The 15181-nt window shown below is 37.4% G+C and overlaps 1 non-coding gene across 1 annotated transcript; it reads right to left on the minus strand.

Moving 5' to 3' along the window:
• Positions 1-8977: 8977 nt before the first annotated feature.
• Positions 8978-9050, minus strand: TRNAY-GUA. Its single transcript has one exon. It is a non-coding gene; the product is annotated as a tRNA-Tyr (tRNA).
• Positions 9051-15181: the final 6131 nt, after the last annotated feature.

Genomic DNA, 15181 nt, shown 5'->3' on the forward strand with positions numbered 1-15181 from the left:
ACTTGTTAAAGAGGTTGTCTTTTTTCCATTGTATATCCTTGCTTCCTTTGTCGAAGATAAGGTGTCCACAGGTGTGTGGATTTATCTCTGGGCTTTCTGTTTTGTTCCAATGATGTATATTTCTGTCTTTGTGCCAGTACCATACTGTATTCATGACTGTGGCTTTGTAGTGGAGTCTGAAGTCAGGCAGGTTGATTCCTCCAGTTCCATTCTTCCTTCTCAAGATTGCTTTGACTATTCGAGGTTTTTTGCATTTCCATACAAATTGTGAAATTCTTTGGTCTAGTTCTGTGAAAAATACCGTTGGTAGCTTGATAGGGATTGCATTGAATCTATAGATTGCTTTGGGTAGTATAGCCATTTTGACAATATTGATTCTTCCAATCCATGAACACGGTATATTTCTCCATCTGTTTGTGCCCTCTTTGATTTCTTTCATCAGTGTTTTATAGTTTTCTATGTATAGGTCTTTTGTTTCTTTAGGTAGATATACTCCTAAGTATTTTATTCTTTTTGTTGCAATGGTGAATGGCATTGTTTCCTTAATTTCTCTTTCTGTTTTCTCATTGTTAGTGTATAGGAATGCAAGGGATTTCTGTGTGTTAATTTTATATCCTGCAACATTACTGTATTCATTGATTAGCTCTAGTAATTTTCTGGTAGAGTCTTTAGGGTTTTCTATGCAGAGGATCATGTCATCTGCAAACAGTGAGAGTTTTACTTCTTCTTTTCCTATCTGGATTCCTTTTATTTATTTTTCTGCTCTGATTGCTGTGGCCAACACTTCCAAAACTATGTTGAATAGTAGTGGTGAGAGTGGGCACCCTTGTCTTGTTCCTGACTTTAAGGGAAATGCTTTCAATTTTTAACCATTGAGGATAATGTTTGCTGTGGGTTTGTCATATATAGCTTTTATTTTGTTGAGGTATGTTCCTTCTATTCCTGCTTTCTGGAGAATTTTTATCATAAATGGATATTGAATTTTCAAACGCTTTTTCTGCATCTATTGAGATAATCATACGGCTTTTATGTTTCAATTTGTTAATGTGGTATATTACATTGATTGATTTGTGGATATTAAAGAATCCTTGCATTCCTGGGATAAAGCTCACTTGGTCATGATGTATGATCTTTTTAATATGTTGTTGGATTCTGTTTGCTAGAATTTTGTTAAGTATTTTTGCATCTATGTTCATCAGTGATATTGGCCTGTAGTTTTCTTTTTTGTGCAATCTTTGTCTTACTTTGGATTTAATTTACTCATCTTTTGTCAGCTTTTAAAGATGAAAATTTAGGTGACTTATTTTTAAGACTCTGTTTTTCCAGTAGAAGCATTTAAAACTGTAAATTTCCATTTGTGTATTGCTCTAACTGTATCCTAAACATTGTGGTATGTTGTGGTTACAGAATATTCAATTCAAAATATCTTCTAATTCTCCTTATGATTTTATCTCTGATTAGTATTTCATTTAGAAGTGTGTGATTTCATTTATAAATATTTAGAGTTGTTTCTAGGTATCCTCTAACTATTACATGGCTATTTCTAATATAATAGTTATGTTGTAACCTGAGAACATACTCTGTTAGATCTCAAACTTACATTTACTTTGTATTTTTTGACAAATATAGATAATATATGTAAATATCCAAAATACACATGGATAATCTGTGGCCCGGAATATAGTCTAGCTTGGTGAGTAATTTATGTGTCCTTGAAAATAGCATGAATTCTGTAGTTACTGAATGTGGGTTTCTATAAAACATCAATTACATTAACTTGGATGACACTATTTTTGAAATCTTCTAAATTCTTACTATTTTTTAATGTAACTCCTATTAATTACTGAGAGAAGAGTTTTAAATGTTACCAGTTACAAATGTGAATATATTTGTTTCTTCCTTTAGAGCTATCTATATTTGTCTCATGAATTTTAAAGTTCTGTTTTTAGGTGCACATGTATTTAGCATTATTGTGTATCAACCCACTATCTTTCTGAAATTTCTCACTTTATTTCATGTGATATTATTATATTACTTGAAATCCTCACTTACATAGCCACAAGATTGTTCTTAGTTTTACATTTTGCATGATATATCACTTTCCATCCTTTTATTTTCAACCTATTTGAGTATTTACATTAAAGTGCATCTTTTTGTGAGTGGTTGGGACTTGATTTATTATCCTGTCTAATAAACCCTGTTTTTTATTGGAGTATTTAGTCTATTTTCATTTAATATAATTTTTCATGTGATTGAATCATTTGCTATTTGTTTTCTCTTTGTCCTATTTGTATATTATTCCTCTATTTCACATTCCTAATTCATTAAGGGTAATAATATTTTTGTATTATGTTTAATACTAAATATATATGTATAAATCTATAACTTTTTGCATGACTTAGTATTTGCTCAAGAATTACAGTATGCATCTTTAACTTATCACAATCTGTTAGAGTTAATATTTACTACTTCTCATAAACATAATAAATTTGAAAATTATAATTCTACTGACCCTGCTCCCTTGTGTGATCATGATCATATATTTTGTTTCAACAATTTTTATAAAACTCATTATTTTTGCTTTAAATAGTTCTTTTTATGACTATGGGAAAATAAAAGATAGTCTTGCTGGGATTAAAAACTGAATCATTAGTGGTTTTCAGATATGGAACAATAGGTCACCAAAAACTAGAGGTTTAAGTAATCCTGTGGCAGCCTTGGGACCTCTCGTCATTTCATTAAAATTGAAAAGTAGCTTAGATTATCCAAGAGCCAGGTGCATTAGAGGTGGAAAGGGATGAGAATGTGGACTCACTCTACATCTATTACATATATTGTACTACAAGAAATTGATGCTACCTGCCTTGTGCATGTGTGTGTTTAGTCAATCAGTCGTGTCCAGCTCTTTGTGACTCCATGGACTGTAGCCTGCTAGGCTTCTCTATCCATGGGATTCTCCAAGCAAGAATACTGGAGTAGGTTGCCATTCCCTTCTCTAGGAGATCTTCCTGACCCAGGAATCGAACCTGTATCTCCTGCATTGCAGGAGGATTCTTTACCAGTTAAGTCACCTGAGAAGCCCCACCTACCTCATACCATGACTTATTTTTGTATACCAACAGTACTCACACAGAATTTAGGAACCTCAAGGAAACACAAAGGAGTAGAAACACAGCAAGGGCAGAACATATAAAAAGAGAATGTTGCTTGCCATTTCAGTAAACAAAGGATGTTGTCCGTCATTTCAATTCTGTAAGGATCAAGCCATCAGCCACTGCAGCTGCCTCCTCACCCCTGACTGTAGGCCTTGAGAGGAATTCAGGATGTGGTCCTAGATATTCAAGATGCATATCTAAAGAATAATTTCAAGGAGCCCATATTTTTGTAGCTTCTCATACATAAAAAAGTGCTAAAATAATTAACTTGAGATGTTTGTTTTTGTGATTAGCAATAATCTTTTGATGTTTGACCCGACAGCTTTTTGTTTTTAACAAAATCTCCTATATATCCTGATTCCTCCCTTACCTCTTGGGGCACTTCCTCAGAGAAATCTAAGAAGCTGTCCCCCCCACCCCGCAGCTGTAGTCCTCAGTAAGGTCCCTGAACAAAACTTAACTCCTAGATTTTAGGTTGTGGGTTTTCTTTAGTGTATAGAACAGAAGAATTAGCCTGGGAGGCTTTTATCTTGGAAGGTTCCTGATAAAGTCTTCCAGGTTGAGGGTGTTCCAATATATAGTTTCCCCAAATTGAGAATATTTAAGACAAGAGATATAATGTTTCTGAAGAGAGGGCTTACTTACACAATAAAGTATGGGAAAGTTCTATTGCTGTGAAATAAAATTAATATTTTATGGCAAGGTGAGAAAAAAATTACTGATGATCTTATACAGGGCAGCAAAGGAAACACAGATGTAAAGAACAGATTTTGGACTCAGTGGGAGAAGGAGCGGGTGAGATGATTTGAGAGAATAGCATCAAAACATATACACTACCATATGTAAAATATATAACCAGTGAGAGTTTGATGTATGAAGCAGGGCACCCAAAGTTGGTGCTCTGTGACAACCTGAAAGGATAGAGTGAGGAGGGAGGTGGGGGCAACACATGTATACCTATGGCCATTTCATACTGATGTATGGTAAAAACCATTATAATATTGTAAAGCAATTATCCTCCAATTTGATAAATTTTTAAAGAGAAAATAAAAAGTTAAACATAAAAAATTTGCTCTACCCTTTGGCCTCCTCTCCTCTCTCTACTGTGTGTTGTGAATCTGCATTGTCCACTACCAAACTTTCCCCATCGGCAGAAATACCAACATTCTCCTGGCATGAACAAGTCAGCTCCTTAAAAGATAACATTCCTTCTTGATCTTATAAGGGATCATGATGACTTACCACTTTGTACTTGCAGATCTGGATTGTGTAAACTGTCAGTAATATGTCATTTGATGTGTACCTGTGTGTCTCAAAAAAAAAAAAAATCATTGTGCTTTGCCTTCTAATGGACAGAACAGTTTTCCAAGCTTTCTGAGCTTTCCTGGGTTATAATCCTCAATTTGATTCAAATAAAATTTTCCATTTCTTTCTTAGATTGATTAAATTTTCATTGACACAAACTTGGCATAGCTGGCAGGATATCAGAGACATTCACCAGAACACACCTGAAATCTGCCTGGAGCCAGTGCTCGGTACCAAGTGTGGGCCCATTGAGCTACCGGCTTCTTGGTATTCCTCAGGTGTTCTGGTGAGTTCTCCTGATATCCAGGTCTCATTGTTTGGGTGATGATCCTGAAATTTTTATTTGAGTTGCTTTACTTAAGACTTGGAGTCTTAAGGGGCACCAGTGCATTTCTAGTCAGCGAACTAGAGGGATAGAGGAAACATAGGTGGCTGGAGTTTTGTTAAATTTGGCTTAAATTGAGAAAAAAGAGTTGATATATGGTCTGAACAAAACTTTTGCTAGTGAAATGAGAGATTAAATTATTCAGCTTTGAAAAATAACAGATACCCACTACAACCATTAGGTAACTACTGCTCATCTAGTGAGCACAACAGAGGCTGATAACCTAGTGCCCTGAGCACCCATGGTGGTTTTAGATTGTCACAGGGAAAAACCAAGATACAAAAAAGAGTTGAACCAACCCAATGATAACCCCTTGGGGTGCTAGACTCAGTAGCAACACATATTTGACCCATCACATTGTCTTCAAACGTTGTTTTGATCGTATCTCATATTTGAATTAGGCTATGAAATTAACAATGGAAAGTTTTTCCTCAAAGACCAAACAGCTCCTAGGCAAACAGCAACCTGTAGGAAAACCAGCTGGGTTTTTGTATACTTGCGATTACCTAATTGGGAATTCAAGGAAATCAGGACCTGAAATGGTCAAGATGGTGTTCTTTTGGCTCTCCAAAACTGATTTTTTGTATATAGTTAAGCCAGCAGTCTTCTGGATCTGTGCCTGCAGTGTCTATTGGAAATAACAGTGGTAAGAGTTTTCCTCTTTTCTAAAGTTAGATTAGCAGGGGAAAATATCTGTAGGGCTAGCTCCTTGGATCTTTTGAATTGGAAAAACTTTAAATTGTTAAAGTTTTAGAGATGTCCCACCTGAAACTACTGTATCTACTTTAATTGATATGCATAAGCCCCAAAAGTCTTCAAAATTCCCAAAATAACTTCAATGCAAGATTTGTTATAGAAAGTTAATTAAAGATTAATCATGTAAAATGTACCCCCTCTATCCTAATTTATTTGAGTACTCTTTCTAGTAATCTTCTGCCTGAATTGCCTTTCCATTCCAAAGACATTATTAGATTATTATCTTTAGAAATAGGACCACCTGAAGCTGTAGACAAGCCCCTTTACACAAAATTCAAAACTGAGGATCATGGTTAAACAATTTCTTAAACCCGGGAGGATCCACGGAAGTGTTTGTAAATGGATTACCAAGATGGGAGACCATTGGTCTGATTAAACCTGCCATAGCTGATATTTGGAGCCTGATAGGAATACTGGGGTGGTGGGGGGCGCGGGGAGCTTCTCTGATAGCTCAGCTGGTAAAGGATTCACCTTCAACGCAGGAGACCCTGGTTTGCCTCCTGGGTCAGGAAGACCCCCTGGAGAAGTATTCATGGGCTTCTCTGGTGGCTCAGATGGTACACTTGATTTTAGCCAAAAGGCCGAGAAGTGATGGCTCAGATGGTAAAGAATCCACTTGCAGTGTGGGGGACCTGGATTTGATCCCTGGGTTTGGAAGATCCATTGGAGGAGGGCATGGCAACCCACTCAAGTATTCTTGCCTGGAGAATCCCCATGGGCAGAGAAGCCTGGAGGGCTACAGTCCATGGGGTCGCAAAGAGTCAGACACAACTAAGTGACTATGTATAGCACAGCGCAGGACTACTGCAGGGTGAGGGTGCTTCTGTTCCAAGCTAAATGAGGGAAAGCAAAGCGGTCCAACACAGGTAAATGGGTATGTCAGTCCTTTGATGTCATTGAGGTGGTCACCCAGTTCTTCAAGAAAAAAAAGTCAACTGTCCTTTTTTAATAAATCTAGTCTCTATAGGATGATTTTCATGGGTCCAAAAATAATCCAAAATTCACCAATCCTTTTACCACCCCTAAACCCCGCCCCTATTTATCTTAAGAGGCTTGTAAGCAAAAAAATTGAGGGAGAAAAATTCTGGCTTTATGGGAACAAAGTCCTCTTTAGAAGGAACTTGCCTTTCTCCTCCTATGCCTTTGAGATGCAAATGACCTAATATTCTCCAGAAAACCTTAGGTCTGCCATCTTTTTGAAATGCAAATTTCAAGAAAGGGGATAAGTAATTTGGCACTTGACTTGTCAAGGATAAATAGAAATTATAAGAGTCTTCTCCATAAAATTAGTAAAAAACATTTAGCTGTCTAGAAGGTGACCTTGATTTGTTCCATCTACCAGAAACCCATTATGAATCCAACTTCTTTGTAACTGATGGAGTTTATATTATTGAACCTGATTCATGGCTGAAATTTTGGAATGGGAACTATGGAGTGTCTCTATGTATTTGTATGTATCCATATACGTGTGTTGTAGATGTGTGGTATCTGCAGAATTAATTTGTAAAAGAGCCCTGTTGATTTGGCTTAAAAAATTAAGCACTTATATTTAAATACTCAGAAATATAGAAGAAACAGTCCAGAATGAATTTTGGGTACATGTGATCTGGGAAATATTCAAGATTGAATTAATACTTGGTATTAAATTAAACCTAAATTTGTTGACTTAATTAATATAGACATGCCTTTACCATTACCAACATTAAGTATAATGCTTTTTATTTTACCTAGGTTCACTAGAAATCAAATAACACCTTTTCATTCCTGTTACAAAGTTTGTCAGTAAGGAAAGAATGATACGATGAAATTTTAAGTAAATAAAGTAGAGGTAAATGATTTAAGAGCTTTTATGTAAATGATTTAGGAATAATTATGTTTGGAGAATGTCTGTCTTAAATAGTCTCTCCAGATTTTGACAACTTGATACTTTATGATTTTGCTGAACTAAATTAAATGATGGGAATCCATTGACTATCCAGATAATTTCCAAATATGATACTGGAACATTTATTACTGAACATAGGCTTTCTTTTACAGAGAAGATAATTAGGGCTATTAGTGTTTTCTATCACACTAAGACATTTTCTGCAAGAAAGTACATGTTTTCCAGAAACCATAAGTAGTATTTATAAGCTTGTAAATCTGCAAAATGCTAATGTAAAGTACAGTTAATAATTGTTTACTTCCTAGTTTTTGCTAGAAACTAAGTATTAAGGTGAATAATTATAATATATGTAACTAAGGCTACTAAAATAATAAAGGAAACATTTCAGTATGCAAGGAAATTGGAAATGTGTTTTCAGTAAAATATTGTTTGAGGACTGGAAATGCATTTGGTTAAAGGGGAGAAAGGAGGTGGTTTTATCATATAGTTGGTAGTTTCTGAACAGAAAAGAAGCTGAGAGACAGAATAATATAGATACCAAAAGTTATAGAAGGTTTGTGGAGGAGGAATACTGAGAGAAGAGTTCTATGCATAGTCAGGATTGACTAAAATTAGATTGAACTTAATTAAGTAAATCTTGTTATAAAGAGTAGGCTGATGAAAGCCTGGAGTTTGATTTACTCTCTCTTTTGAGAAAACAGTTTTCTTAAAATATTGAGCTGCTTTGGTAGTAGATTTTTTGCCTTTAAGTGATTTATTACAACTTTTAAGATCATTTATTGTCACATTTGTTAAGTGAGTGGGTATTATTTCACAGTGACCTATGATTTTATTCGACTAGGTGTTTTGAAATTTTTGATATTTTTATAAATTTTCCGAAGATCAAATTCCAAGTGATGTTCATTCAACCTCTAGCTAAATTTGAGGTTTTCCAAAGGGTCCATGGAACACCTCAAAATATTTATTGTCTCTGCATCTCAAAAAGAAATATTAAATAGATTAGGCTTATTCAGTATGTTATTACATGGGAGGCATTGTCAAATGAATGTTGATAAAACTAAGGTTGTATTATACAGGTAAATGTTATTAATAGAAATAGTCTAGAAATTATATATAACTACTAAAAATTTGGTATATTCTGGTAAAATATTATCAGTCATAATTCTAGTAATTATCTTAAATTGTCGTATGTCACATCAGTAACCCGTTTGTCAATTGCATTGTAATTGACAAAGGTCTTCAACCTTGCATTTTGCATTTTAAGTCTTTTGCTAGTTATAGACAGTTTCTGTTGTAATATGATGCTTTTTCCAATAAAAAAAAGTGTTTCACCTTCAAGAAGATTCTTAGAAAGGACTTTTTTATAAGTATGAAAGTCACTTAGTCATGTCCAACTCTTTGTGACCCCATGGATGGAATTGTCCAGGCCAGAATACTGGAGCAGGTAGTCATTAATACTGGAATGGGTAGCCTATCCCTTTTCCAGCAGATCTTCCTGACCCAGGAATTGAACCAGGGTCTCCTGCATTACAGGCAGATTCTTTACCAACTTAGCTATCAGGAAAGCCCTACTTGGGTTTCTGATAACTTAGGCTTCACTGGTGGCTCAGACAGCAAAGAATCTGCTCACAATGCCGGAGACCTGGGTTCAATCCCTAGGTTGAGAAGAACCCCTGGAGAAGGGAATTGCAACCCACTCCAATATTGTTACCTGGAGAATTCCAGGGGTAGAGGAACCTGGTGGGCTACAGTCCATGGGGTCACAAAGAGTTGGACACAGCTGAGCAACTAACTTTTTTCTGATAACTCAGATCATACTGCTGAACTGATTAAGAAATTAAAGAACTGTAATGGAAAACCTGATGGCTTTATAAAACTGTAAGATTAACATCAAGGATTACTCACATAGGACTAAGCAAACAGATGGGTATGGTTATAATTTTGGAGTTCTGTCTGAACTGTGTTTTTCAGATATTAGCTTCCTTTCCCCTGAAGCTAATTATGACTTATAGGAATTTGGTAAATTACAATTTTGTAAGTAGAATTGAAGATTTATCTTTTTTGTCTGTCTGATTCCTCCAGAGTTTAGAAGCTCCTAGTTTCTCAGTTGCTTTATCAGGTAAATAAGGAAGGCTGCCTCCTAACAGGTGCAGGATCTCAAGGTATTTTGGGTGCTACCTCTGTCAACAGGTGGAATCTCTGACACACCCTTTGTGTGGGCTTCCTGGCCTTGAGGGGTCTCTAAAATTTCAATCTGAGATGTTTCATGAAATGTTGCAATAGAGCTAATTTAAAAGAGCCTATGTGATCAATTAACAAAATTTATTTTGCAAACAAATTGGTTTGAATTTGGCTATATTTATAGAAATGAGGTTAATTTTAGACAACAAAAGTTCATGTTTCAGTGGATATTAAATTCTAGTTTTGTTAATTGAGGTCTGTATTTACTGCCTAAGACTCACTTCACAGGTAGCTCCTTGTCTTTATGCTATTATTGCAAAATTTAGTTAAATTATTAAAATGACATTCTAAATTTGTTTCTAAAGTTTATCACAGTAATCCATCTTTGAAAGAAGATCAGATTCACCATGACCTATAAACCAGGAGATCATGCTCACTGAAAACAACATGAAATAAAGGACTTTTTACAGCCACATTGGAAGGGATCATATCAAGCCCTGCCTGGATGGACTGCAACTCTTATTTCTGATACATGACTATGAATGACTAATTAAGACTGCCACTACCAGAGCAGGACAAGATGACAACATTTGAAGTAGACAATTGACCCAAGATACTGGACCAGGCTTATATTCTGATTACTTTGACAGTTTGCTCACACTTTTGTTTATGAATCAAATGTAGTGCTTCCTTGGGCTCAGTCATTTGCAAGTTTCAAAAATCAATCCAATCTCTGGTGGCCAATTATCTATGTCCAGTACTCCCAGGCTGCCTTGGTGGATTTTTCCACTCCAAGGCTTTAATTGGATGGCTCTTAGAAATTTTATTTTGAAAGAAACTCTAGCACTCTGCAAGCTAAAGTTACCACTATGTGAAACTCCCTTATCTGGCCAATTACTAATGCCTGTTCTGAATCCATCCATAAATACTTTCTTTTCACTAGGTGTTAAATATTGGGTAGATGAAATTAAAAGATGCTTATTCCTTGGAAGGAAAGTTATGACCAACCTAGATAGCATATTAAAAAGCAGAGACATTACTTTGTCAACAAAGGTCTGTCTAGTCAAGGCTATGGTTTTTCCAGTGGTCATGTATGGATGTGAGAGTTGGACTGTGAAGAAAGCTGAGCACTGAAGAATTGATGCTTTGAACTGTGGTGTTAGAGAAGACTCTTGAGAGTCCCTTGGACTGCAAGGAGATCCAACCAGTCTATCCTAAAGCAGATCAGTCCTGGGTGCTCATTGGAAGGACTGATGTTGAAGCTGAAACTCCAATATTTTGGCCACCTCATGCGAAGAGTTGACTTATTGGAAAAGACCCTGATGCTGAGAGGGATTGGGGGCAGGAGGAGAAGGGGACAACAGAGGATGAGATGGTTGGATGGCATCACCAACTCGATGGTTAGGGAGACTGGCTTCCCTTGGGCCCAAGGCCACTTATGAGTAACCTTAGAAAAAGCCCCTGCCAAAATGCCTTTAATGTGGGCACATTGGGTTTGATCAGTTTTCCAGTGGTATAATCATTTGATACATATTTTATTCCTTCATTTGGAATAGAAAATTTTACTCACACAGAGTAAAATCGGCTGCACGGCACAGGAGTGGCCAAGAGGAGCCACCTCACATCCAAGGTAAGGAGCAGTGGCTGCACTTTGCTGGAGTTGCTGTGAAGAGATACCCCACATCCAAGGTAAGAGAAACCCAAGTAAAATGGTAGACACTGAGAGAGGGCATCAGAGTGCAGACATACTGAAACCACAATCACAGACAACTAGCCAGTCTAATCACACGGATCACAGCCTTCTCTAACTCAATGAAGCTAAGCCATGCTGTGTGGGGCCAACCAAGACAGACGGGTCATGGTGGAGATAGATGTCTGATAGAATGTGGCCCACTGGAGAAGGGAATGGCAAACCACTTCAGTATTCTTCCCTTGAGAACCCCATGAACAGTATGCAAAGGCAAAAAGATAGGACACTGAAAGATGAACAACCCAGATTGGTAGGTGCCCAATATGCTACTGGAGATCAGTGGAAAATTAACTCCAGAAAGAATGAAGGGATGGAGCCAAAGCAAAAATAACACCCAGTTGTGGGTGTGACTGGTGATAGAAGCAAGTTTCGTGCTGTAAAGAACAATATTGCATGGGAACCTGGAATGTTAGGTCCATGAATCAAGGCAAATTGGAAGTGGTCAAACAGGAGATGGCAAGAGTAAACATCAACATTCTAGGAATCAGTGAACTAAGATGGACTGGAATGGGTGAATTTAACTCAGATAACCATTGTATCTACTTCTGTGGGCAGGAATCCCTTAGAAGAAATGGAGTAGCCATCATGGTCAACAAAAGAGTCCGAAATGCAGTACTTAGATGCAATCTGAAAAATGACAGAATGATCTCTGTTTGTTTCCAAGGCAAACCATTCAATATCATGGTAATCCAAGTCTATGCCCAATCAGTAAAGCTGAAGAAGCTGAAGTTGAATGGTTCTATGAAGACTTACAAGACCTCTTAGAACTAACAAAAACACAAACAAACAAACAAAAAAAGACCTCTTAGAACTAACACCCCAAAAAGATGTCCTTTTCATTATAGGGGACTGGAATGCAAAAGTAGGAAGTCAAGAAACACCTGGAGTAAAAGGCAAATTTGGCCTTGGAGTACAGAATGAAGCAGGGCAAAGGCTAATAGAGTTTTGCCAAGAAAACGCACTGGTCATAGGAAACACCCTCTTCCAACAACACAAGAGAAGGCTCTACACATGGACATCACCAGATGGTCAACACCGAAATCAGATTGATTATATTCCTTGCAGCCAAAGATGAAGAAGCTCTATACAGTCAGCAAAAACAAGCCTGGGAGCTGACCGTGGCTCACATCATGAACTCCTTATTGCCAAATTCAGAATTAAATTGAAGAAAATGGGGGAAACCACTAGACCATTCAGGTATGACCTAAATCAAATCCCTTATGATTATACAGTGAAAGTGAGAAATAGGTTTAAGGGACTAGATCTGATAAAGTGCCTGATGAACTATGGACAGAGGTTCATGACATTGTACAGGAGACAGGTATCAAGAACATCTCCAAGAAAAAGAAATGCAAAAAGGCAAAATGGCTGTCTGAGGATGCCTTACAAATAGTTGTGAAAAGAAGAAAAGCAAAGGAGAAAAGGAAAGATATTCCCATTTGAATGCAGAGTTGCAAAGAATAGCAAGGAGAGATAAGAAAGCCTTCCTCAGTGACCAGTGCAAAGACATAGAGGAAAACAGTAGAATGAGAAAGACTAGAGATCTCTTCAAGAAAATCAGAGATAGCAAGGGAACATTTCATGCAAAGATGGGCTCAATAAAGGACAGAAATGGTATGGACCTAACAGAAGCAGAAGATATTAAGAAGAGGTGGCAAGAATACACAGAAGAACTGTACAAAAAAGATCTTAATAACCCAGATAACCACGATGATCTGATCACTCACCTAGAGCCTGGAATGTGAAGTCAAGTGGGCCTTAGGAAGCATCACTACGAACAAAGCTAGTGGAAGTGATGGAATTCCAGTTGAGCTATTTCAAATTCTAAAAGATGATGCTGTGAAAGTGCTGCACAAAATATGCCTGTAAATTCAGCAGTGGCCACAGGATTGGAAAAGATCAGTTGTCATTCCAATCCCAAAGAAAGGCAATGCCAAAGAATGCTCAAACTACCGCACAATTGCACTCATCTCACACACTAGTAAAGTAATGCTCAAAATTCTCCAAACTCGGCTTCAGCAATACATGAACCATGAACTTCCAGATGTTCAAGCTGGTTTCAGAAAAGGCAGAGGAACCAGAGATTAGATTGCCAACATCCACTGGATCACCAAAAAAGTAAGAGAGTTCCAGAAAAACATCTATTTCTGCTTTATTGACTATGCCAAAGCCTTTGACTGTGTGGATCACAATAAACTGTGGACAATTCTGAAAGAGATGGGAATACCAGACCACCTGACCTGCCTCTTGAGAAACCTATATGCAGGTCAGGAAGCAACAGTTAGAACTGGACATGGAACAACAGACTGGTTCCAAATAGGAAAAGGAGTACATCAAGGCTGTATATTGTCACCCTGCTTATTTAACTTATATGCAGAGTACATCATGAGAAACGCTGTGCTGGATGAAGCACAAGCTGGAATCAAGATTTCCGGGAAAAATATCAATAACCTCAGATATGCAGATGACACCACCCTTATGGCAGAAAGTGAAGAAAAACTAAAGAGCCTCTTGATGAAAGTGAAAGAGGAAAGTGAAAACGTTGGTTTAAACCTCAACATTCAGAAAACTAAGATCATGGCATCTGGTCCCATCACTTCATGGCAACTAGATGGGGAAACAGTGGAAACAGTGGCTGACTTTATTTTGGGGGGCTCGAAAATCACCGCAGATGGTGATTGCAGCCATGAAATTAAAAGACGCTTACTCCTTGGAAGTAAAGTTATGACCAACCTAGACAGCATATTAAAAAGCAGAGACATTACTTTGCCAACAAAGGTCCATCTAGTCAAAGCTATGGTTTTTCCAGTAGTCATGTATGGATGTGAGATTTGGACTATAAAGAAAGCTGAGTACAGAAGAATTGATGCTTTTAATCTGTGGTGTTGGAGAAGACTCTTGAGAGTCCCTTGGGCTGTAAGGAGATCTAACCAGTCCATCCTAAAAGACATCAGTCCTGGGTGTTCATTGGAAGGACTGATGTTGAAGCTGAAACTCCAGAACTTTGGCCACCTGATGGGAAGAGCTGACTCATTTGAAAAGACCCTGATGCTGGGAAAGATTGAGGGCAGGAAGGGAAGGGGACGACAGAGTATGAGATGGTTAGATGACATCACCAATTAGATGGACATGGGTTTGGGTGGACTCCAGGAGTTGGTGATGGACAGGGAGGCCTGGCGTGCTGTGGTTCATGGGGTCGCAAAGAGTCAGACACGGCTGAGCGACTCTACTGAACTGAACTCACATAGAGGCTTTAACAAAATTCACTCAGCAAGCTTTGTATGATAGTGAACCATTAGCTTGCTGAATTCAGAAGTTTCAATGAAACTAAAACCATTCCTACAGACTTACACAGCCCTCAATATTTTTACCGCTTCCCAAGGGGAACCTTGTGCTGTAATATGTACTGAAGGTTATGTCTTTATACCTGATGAATCTTCATATGTATTCAATCTTATGACCTATGTGAAGAGTCAAATTTCTGCTCTGAACAATCATCTTTCAAGTTTAGGGGAAATACTAGGAAAATTATTTGGTTCATGAGGCTCTTGGCTTAAATCTTTGCTAATGATGTTGTTGATCCTATCAGCAATTTTGCTTAATTTGTGGAACTTATGCAATAATAGTTTATCGTCTTTAATGCTTGTGCCCCTGTCTGTTCTAAGATAATTACATCTAAATATTGTTGTTGCTGTTCAGTCACTTGGTCATGTCTGATTCTTTGCAACCCCAAGGACAACAATATGCCAGGCTTCCCCGTCCTT

This window comes from Cervus elaphus, chromosome X (genome assembly GCF_910594005.1).
Source record: "Cervus elaphus chromosome X, mCerEla1.1, whole genome shotgun sequence".
NCBI classification, from domain to species: Eukaryota; Metazoa; Chordata; class Mammalia; order Artiodactyla; family Cervidae; genus Cervus; species Cervus elaphus.